The following is a 9584-nucleotide window of genomic DNA, read 5'->3' as shown; positions in this document are numbered from 1 at the left end:
TAATGGCTAAACGCATTCCAACCCTGACAAATCTGTGGATTCTAGTGAAATGAAGTCAAGATTGAGGAGACAGCTTAAAACAACAGTACTAATGTGGCCATATATCTACGTATGTTAACACGGAATGACCTCAAAATAAATAAAATTTTTAAAGGAAGGGTCCAGAATATTACATAGACTTCTGGATATGCAAAGAGAATATCTTGAATGATAAGAAAGAAACTGGTTACAGTAATTAGTCTGAATTGGGAGATAGGGGCTGGCCTGGGGGTTATTTTATACTTTTGACTGTTAGAATTTTTGCCAGCTGTACTATAGTGCCTTCTCAAACCCAAAAAAAAAAAAAAAAAAAAAAAGTGGAATACGCCATACCAGCCTCCTGCCATTTAACTTTATAAACATGTAAAGCACTTAATATGCTAGATATTTCCTCCAAACAGCCTCTCCCTTACACATCTTCTCAGCTTGCAAATTAGATCTTATCTCCATTTTTACAGGTGATTCCGAGAAGTTAAATAAGTTCCTGGAGTCATTCAGAGTCAAGATCTGGGCCTGGATCTGTTTGATCCCCAGAAACGCGTTTGTATTTCCAACATGTCTGCGCACAGGGAGATGTGGGCCATGGGTTCTAGACAAATCTTAGCCGGAGCCACGAAAAGAGCGCATATTAGTGAGCTGCTATGGCAGAGCACGGAGCTGACGGCTTTGTGGGCATCTGGTGTGCTAGGAAACCCTAGTGTGTTTTTTATTACTCAGGTGTAGCAGAGGCTGTCGCTACACATCCTCCCATCCCCTCTCTCTCCATGCTGAAGGCTGTTTGTTTCTCAGCTTGAAGGCTGTTTCTTTGGTCGCATGAGGATGTTTGACCACTGCCCAAGCAAGCCAAAGTGTTGAGAAGGTAAGTTCCAGAAGCAGCATTCAGCCAAACAACAAATAGGGTGGACAGGAATTGAATTTCCTTTGCCTCCTTGGTTAGGCTTTTTTTATTTTTATTTTTTTACCCCTACAGCACCTGGTCTTCCTAGGTGGTCTCCCATGCAAATACTAACCAGGCCCGACCCTGCTTAGCTTCCGAGATCAGACGGGATCTGGCTTGTTCAGGGTGGCATGGCCGTAGACAGGCTAATTCTTAGTAAGTCCCACGCTGGCTCCCAAAGGTCCCCAGCAGGACTGAGCTCCCATTGCTCACAGCGGTTGCTGATAACACACTCATCCTTCATTATCTTCCTTCCCTTCCCTTCCCAACAGCTCAAGGCCCGCCCATCTACTGCCCAGTTTCCAGAGATCACCTCCCAGACCAACTACTTGTGCTCACATCCTTGCCTTGGGGACTGCTTCTGGAAACCCCAAACTAGGACAACAAGAAAAGCTTAAAGAGATTACTCTGAGAGGAGAATCTGACCCATCAGTTTTTATTAGGTTAAAAACAATACGTTGCTTATTCTGTTTCATGGGCACATTTGATTTCTTATCCACGGACCAGTGGCGAAACCCAAAGAGCCTGCATTTTCCAAGGCAATGCACGAGGACAGAGGAACAGCTCTTGAACATTTTTCCAGATCATATATGGCCTGGTCACTGGCAAACTGTGTGGAGAATCTCTCTCTGTCTGTGATGAAGCATTGGGTACATTGCTGCCATCTGTGCCAGGGGCCAGTGAGAGAGAAGTGTACTGTGCTCAAATCCACTTTCGCTGTACTCCCTCAGCACAGAGATGGAGGTAACTGTGTGCAGATCGCCTCTCCCATTCCCTCCTGTCCTCCAAAGCCAGAGCGCCTCACTTTGTCCCAGCCCTTACCTCTCCTGTGGGTGGCTCCCAGACCAGTCACCGTGTGCCGCCTGCCTCAGGCTTCACCAGAAACTTTTCCACCTCTTAGTAATTTGGAAAGAGATTCTTTCTGCTGTTCTTCGCAAAATATAACCAACGTTATATGGGGATTGCATACTTAAGTAACGGGGCAATTTAGAAAAAGACAAATGCCCAGTCATCTTGCCGTTTACACCGTTCCCACCATCAGGTGTCATCATCTCTATGTGTGTACCTGTGCAAGGAAAGAGAAGCCCCAGGAGACTTGAAGATATGCAAGGTAAGAGGGAGAGGGCTGCTGTCGATTAAGGCAAATTGTTTTCATGTGGATGGTAGAGATTTGGAGTATAAATACTGCTTGTTTTTCATTGTCCATTGCTTTGAATTTGGGTCAAATTGAAGTGTGAAATTGACATGGAAAATGGATTGAACAACTCCATATTCCCAGTAAGTGTGCTCTCCTGCGTTAATACCTGCACACTCCTCTAACCTAAAATAAACCTGGAATGGTCTATGGGGCAGTCCCAGCTGCTGGCTCTCACCTCTATTCGGTTGCTGACTTTTAAGGAGAGCGCCCTCTACTGACCTCACATTTCTCTTCAAGGTAGACTCAGGCCTCAAAGGCTCAAAGACTTAACATTCTTCGATGTAGTCTCACTTATTGATTTTTGCTTTTGTTGCTTTTGTTTTTGGAAACAGATCAAAAAAAAAAAAAATCACCAAGACTGATATCATGGAGCTTACTGCATATGTTTTCTTCTAGGAATCTAATGGTTTCAGGTCTTATGTTTAAGTCTTTAATCCATTTTGGTTATGGTGTGCAATAGTAGTCCAGTTTCATTCTTTTTCATGTGCCTATCCAGTTTTCCCAACAATATTTATCGAAGAGACTGTCCTTTCCCCATTGTATATTCTTGGCTTCTTTGTCATAAATCAATTGACCACATATATGTGGATTTATTTCTGGGTTCTCTGTTCTGTTCCATTGATCTTCATGTCTGTTTTTATGCCGGTACCATGCTCTTTTGATTACTATAGTTTTATAATATCATTTGAAATCAGAAAGTGTGATGCCTATATCTTTGTTCTTCTTTCTCAAAATTGCTTTGGCTATTTGGGGTCTCTTGTGGGTCCATACAAATTTTAGGATTGTTTGTTCTATTTCTGTGAAAAATGCCATAGGAATTTTGGTAGGAATTGCACTGAATCTATAGACTGCTTTGGGTAATACAGACATTTTAACAATATTAATTCTTCCAATCCATGAGCATGGAATATCTTTCCCATCCCTTCACTTTTAGTCAAAGTCTTCATGACAGCGTACAAAGGCCTATGTTACCTCTCCAAGCTCCTTACCTGCAATGTCCCAGCTCAATCTTCTCCAGCCACACCGACTTGCTTGCTATTCCACACACTCCCACCATAGAGCCTTTGTTCTGTTTCCTCTTGTTGCTCAGAATACTCCCATAGTAGCTAGCCTCCAAGATAGCCCTGTGAGTGTCACCTCCTGGCAGTCACAACCTTGTGTAGTCCCCTCCCACACCAGACTGAGCTGACCTGTGTAACCAAAGGATACTGCAGCAGTGATGGCCCGTGACTTCTGAGGCTAGGTCACAAAAGACATTGTGACTTCTGTCTTGTCCTTTCTTGCATCATTGACCCTGAGATGATGCCAGACATCTCTCACCAAGATACTCAAGCAGCCCTATGGAGAGGCCCGTGTGATGAGGAACTGAGGCCCTCTGCCAAAAGCCAGCACTAACTTGCCAGCCACGTGGGCCAGCCCCCTTGGAAGTGGGTCCTCCTCCTCCGGTCAAATCCTCACTTGACTGCAACCTTGGGAGACATCCTGAGTCAATTAAGCTGCTTCTGGATTCCTGACCCACCAGAACTATGAGATAATGTTGTTTATTGTTGTTTAAGGGTAATTTGTTTTTCAGCAGTAGTTAATACAATTCTTTGCCCAGATACTGATCTGTTCTATTCACTGATATAAACCAAACACCTAGAAAAATGTCTGGCACATAGTAAGTGCTCGAGAAATGTTTGATAATCACTCTGGTCAAAAATCTTCAGTGGCTCTCCAGGGCCTATAGAATAAGGTGAACGCTATATAATTTCCAAGATCCTCCCAAATAGGCCTTCTCTTTTTTCAAGTCTCTCTTGTTTCCCATTCCATCGTATATATACCCTTCCTCTCAGCCAAACTCACTTGCAACTATCTCTGCCCTTACTTGTATTTGTCACCCAAAATAGTCCTTTGGCCATCTTGGCATAGGAAAATCTGACCTACCTATTCTGCTCTTGCCTCATCCAGGAAGACTTTCCTAGCTCCTTTCAGCAAGAGATTTTGTCTTTCTGTGAAGTTGCCCAGCACCTAGATCCCCTCAGGTTTACACTTCACTTATATTGCCTTTAAAATTAATTACAGTAGCCCCCTTATCTGTGGTTTTACTTTCCATGGTTTCAGTTACCCATGGTCAACTACAGTCCAAAGATATTAAATGGAAAATTCCAGAAATAAACAATTCATAAGTTATCAATTGAGTGCTGTTCTGATAGCATGATGAAATATTGCACCCTCCCATTTTGTCCCAGCCAGGACGTGAATCATCCCTTTGTTTGGCATATACACACTGTACCCACTCTTCACCCGTTAGTCACTTAGTAGCTATCTGGGTTATCAGATCAACTGTCACAGTATCACAGTGCTTATGTTCAAGTCACCCTTATAGTAACCTAATGCTATGTCACAATGCCCGCGTCATTCACCTCACTTCATCTCATCACGTAGGTGTTGTGTCATCTCACATCATCACAGAAGAAGGGAGAGTACAGAACAATAAGTTGTTTTGAGAGACCACATTCACATAACTTTTATTACAGTATATTATTAGAATTGTTCTATTTTATTGTTAGTTGTTAATTTCTTACTGTGCCTAATTTGTAAATTAAACTTTTCATAGGTGTGTATACATAGGAAGAACGTAGTATATATAGGGTTTGGAACTATTTGTGGTTTCAGGCATCCAGTGGGGGTGGTGGAATGTATCCCCGCGGATAAGAGGGACTGCTGTGTGTTTATATGTACTACAAGTGTGTTGACAGCAAAGCATCATTCACCAATCTAATTCAATTCATAAACATTTACTGAGCACCTACTAAGTGGCAGTCACCTTGTTAAGAACTGGACTACAAAAGAAAAAAAAAGAATGGAGGTACAAAATGGCTAGGGAAAGGCCCCTCAGTGTTTTGTGCAGAAGAGAGGTATGGCCATTATGAAAGCAGCGGAGGAAAGCTAGCCTGTGAAGGACATGAAAACTAGCAGCTAAAGGGGCGGGTAGCCAGCAGAGGCAGGTAGCGAACCACGGAAAGCAGGTGACTTCAAGGAAGTGATAATCAGCAATGAGCAATGGTACAGGGAGGTCAGGGCAGAGGAGTGCTGAAAAGCACCACTAGGTGGCAGTGAGGAGATCACTGTTAGTGTGGAAGATTCCATTGAGATGGTCACATTTTCCGGACACACAGGAAGTCTACATTTTCAGACCTCCTTGCAGTTTTGTTAGGGCCATTTGACTGATTGCTGACCAATGGGATGTGGGAGGAAGTGACATGTGCCTAGTCATAAAACATCCTGCACAGTTTTGAACTGTCACTCTCAGTTTATTGGCTTGTGAAATGCAAAGGATCCAGCACAGAACTTCAAGAGAACTCTAAGGGAAGGCAGGGCCATAGGCCAGAAGGAACTTAGACCTCTAACTTACCACATGGAGAACTCAGCCCGTATTGAGCTATGACCGGGCAAGATATAAACGTTTATTATGTTAAGCTCCTGGGAATTGGAGGTTGTTCGTTACTGCAGTTGTGTTAGTTACCCTGATATAGACATAATGAGAGCAATTTTAACTGAGAGGAGGAGGTAGCAACTAGACTGTTGTGGGCTTAGAAATAAAGGGAGGGGCAAGGAAGCGGGGACAATCCAAACAATCTCCAGAGGGAAACTCAGCTATGAAGTGTCATTTTCCAACATTTCCAGCAGCTGAGGGGACGTGTGCTTCAGTTCGAGGAGGCAACGTCGGGCTTTGGGCTTGGAGTTCTTACCATCTCAATATATAGTTTCCCCATTCTTTGTCACAGATGCATAGCATCCTGTCGTATAAATATACAAGAGCTTATTACCTAGTTACTTATTAATCAACATTTAGATTGTTTTAAATCATTTGCTCCTCCAAATATGTTATATATTCGATATAGATTCTAGTATTTTATTATAGGTAACTTAAATTTACCAATTTCACATGAATTTATCAATTTCATGGACTTCAGATTTTACTATACGTGCAATGAGAAAAAAAAATTGATGGATTTTAAGTGAGAGAAATAATTCCACTAATTTCTTTCCAATGAGGTCACCTAAGATAAAAAGCGAAGAACATGAAAACAAGCCAGTGAGAAAGATGGAGCATGACCACAAAAAAAAGACCCAAAATTACTTATATAAGAAGTTTGGCTATACATCAAAACAGAGAAACAGCCTTCCTAACGGCAATTCTCAGTAGTTGAGTATGCTCTGAAATAAAGCAGTTTCCCAGAAACTGAGCTTCTAGAATTTGGAGCACATGCCCTCTACTGCAAATTGCCTGGGTGGGCTGGTTGTGTTCTTTCCTCATATGGTTTCTATGTCACAGATGATCTGTTACTTAGCAAACAGAAGGGCCAATCAACATGTAGAATGTCGCTTTATCAAAACCCTAATTCTGAGAGTTTGAAGACTCACAGTCTTATTTTTTTTGAAGACTCACAGTCTTATTTTTCCAAGTTCTCAAAGCAGCGCCCCCAGTGGAGGGCTGGCAGCAGCCCCATGCAAACGGTTTACTTTAGTCACCAGAACAACGTTTAAGTTCCTTTATACTTGCCAATGTGTATATTCAATTCATGCAGAACTTGCTTAAGATTTCATTGAGGCCTGAAGAGGATTGCCATGGAGAATGCTTTGCTGGACATGGGAGTCAGGGTACTGCATCTGGGATGCGGCTCTTCGTCTCTTTTACCATTGTACTGTTTCGTTTTAGAAAAATATCTCTTGTAACCCACTGACACATCTGTCGGCCACATGAAGGTCAAATCCAGATCAGTATAAATTAGAATAATTTTGCGTCTACCTCAGTAAATTAGGTAATTAAAATAAAAGAACCTGTAGGAAAAACGTCTCTGCCCTTAGAGATCTGCGTTAGAGTAGTATCTGATTAATGAGCCTCAAGTCTGAGTCTAGGCTCTGACCAGCAGGCTGCTTCCTATGGGAAATGTAGAGTTCAAATCCTTCATGGCTCAAAATAATTTCACGTGTGTTAAGGAACCAAAGCTTTGATTTTTAACTGCTCAAGTGGAGACCACCCAAGCATGTGATCATTGCTGGGATCCAGCTTTTCAGATGTGAGATTATAATTATTCAGAGCACATTTGCATCATTCATTTTTTTCTTAGTTTTATAATGTTAACTTGATACGTGATTTGGAAATTGTTTCTTCGAGCTGTTAGGAGCAGCCGCAGTCCTGGCCTGGTTCAGGTGATGCCATCCTTGGGATGTGAAATCAGGGTCCCCTTTTCCAGTCAAGTATATGTGTGGGGAGATGGGCTGACTGAGTCCAGCTAAGTTACTTCTCAATCTTACAGGCCCTGAAAACACCAAGTTTTGATTCCTTACTTTCCATATCGTCACCCTGACCCTGAACCCAAGTGGAGTACTAGTTCAGGACCCAAGGATGACTTAATTACTCAGAGGCCCTTCTAAGTCATGAAGAGAAATTGATGGCTATGTTTTCCCTTCAAACTTTTCACAGCAAGACAATGACTCATTTGAATTTTTTTTTACAATGATGATCTATATTAAATAACATTCCATAAAACTACTACTTACTGAGCTCCTGTTCTAGAAGCTCTAAACCTGGAAGAGAAGTGTGAAATATGCTTGCATTACAAGCAAACCAGATCCCATAAATCTTTATGTCCCACCCCAGGGCCTGAGATGCCAAGGAGTGCCTTCCCAAGCCAGTGGGACCACTAATATATCTGGTCACAACTGTAGAGGAAACAATGCCATTACATTCTGGCCCCCAAAATACAATTGCTACCTTTCCACTCCCTCCACACCCAGGTAAATAATAAACAAAAAGTCAACCTACCACTTCAGAACAGTGAGTAGTCAGTTTTCAATGACATTTATCTATTATGGCATCGTCTTCAGCTTCATTTGGGTGCAGAAATTGTGGTTCTTATGACAACTTAACAAAATTTGAAATGCTCATTAAACATCGCTAATGTAATATTAGACTGTGTGATAGTGAGTCGCGGCTGTTAAACCAGTCCACTTTCCTCTCTATCTCTGTATCAGCTCCTGATCTGTGAGGTTCTTTGTTCTCTGTCTCATGCTATGATCAGAAACACTTTTAACAATATGCTGACTGATTTTAAGTTATTAGCCTCTGATTCTTCTTCTGCTCTTTCTCGGCGGCCTTACCTTTGTTCTGTGCGGGCAGACTTGGTTCCCTCAGAGATGTGATGATACAGGCAAAAGCAAACTAACAAAGTGGTCAAAGTTTTGAATTCCAAAAGCCCAGGTCTGGACATGATACGAACATCTGGACAAATGCATGGCAAAGAAGGACCCAGTTGCTCCATGCCCAAACGTAGAGAAGGTTATCTGGGGTGTGAGGGAGAGTCAGAAGGTAATCGACAATCGTTTAGATTCCAGCAGGTCTCTGAAAATGTCTGTGTCCTTGACGAGGCCAAGTCAGAGCAGAGAGGAGGAAATAATGGAAGACCAGCCTAGTTTGGGGATCCGAATGCAAAGGGAACCTGTGCTCTGTCCATGGTTAAGGCTGAAGTGGGCAGGAAGACCCCAGGGTCACCAGTTTCCAGCTTGCTGGGGGAGCAGAAGCAGCATCCATTTGTTTTGTCTAAATGAAGTGCAAGGCATCCTGCAAGAGTCTCTCAGAGCCCTGAGTTGGCCCCGAATGGCAGAATAGTCCCCTTTGCCAGGGAGGGGTGTGGTCATGGTGCTGCAAGCCCATGGACCTCGAGAGGCCTTGAATTTGGAAACAAGGGCAGACAGAATGGTGTTTTTGAAAGGAGGAGAACAAGGCCGGCTTGATGTGCACCAGGAAGAAGAGTCACAATGGGAGAATGATCCCTATGCAGAGGGAGCACAGCCGGCGTAAGGTTTTATCCTCTAGGAAAAAGGACCCAAAAGAGGTTAAATTCCATTACTTAAAGTTTTATTCAGATGCCGTGATTCACACCAGAAATCTAGAAGTACTTGGTTTCCTGGAGAAGACAGATCAGAGCAGATGGATAGCAAAGAGAACTATTTTCATTTTAGCAATGCCGCGAAAGTAGTCCTGAGAACGAATGACTTGCTGGCAAGCAACAGCAGGAGAGGGGAAATGCAGAGAGCACTTGGATGGAAGAGATACCGAGACTGAAGTCCAATGCTTAGCGCGTGCCAGGCACAAGTGCAAAAGGGGATGGAAGGAGAGGACACAGGCGTGCAAACAGCGATGAGGAAGCAGGAGGTCAAGGGCACATGGACCTGCCAGACTGATTTCTTTGAACTCACCCTTCATTTCATCTATGAAGAATTGGATTCTTTAGATTTTTACACAGAACAGAGACATATACTAGGAGAAAGGGAACATTCACCATTACTAGGGTGTCCATGTAATTTCTAAACTAGGACACTTTTTTGAATTTCCCTAACGATTAATAATGTTGGCCTTTT

The 9584-nt window shown here is 42.8% G+C and overlaps 1 pseudogene; it reads right to left on the bottom strand.

Moving 5' to 3' along the window:
• Nucleotides 1-1000: 1000 nt before the first annotated feature.
• On the bottom strand, nucleotides 1001-1119 carry LOC112484573 (annotated as a pseudogene).
• Between the last annotated feature and the right edge of the window lie 8465 nt (nucleotides 1120-9584).

The sequence above is a fragment of the Pteropus alecto genome, unplaced genomic scaffold (genome assembly GCF_000325575.1).
Source record: "Pteropus alecto unplaced genomic scaffold, ASM32557v1 scaffold477, whole genome shotgun sequence".
In the NCBI taxonomy this organism is placed as follows: Eukaryota; Metazoa; Chordata; class Mammalia; order Chiroptera; family Pteropodidae; genus Pteropus; species Pteropus alecto.
Note: the sequence above shows the minus strand (reverse complement) of the source record. Positions and strands in the feature narration are given on the sequence as shown.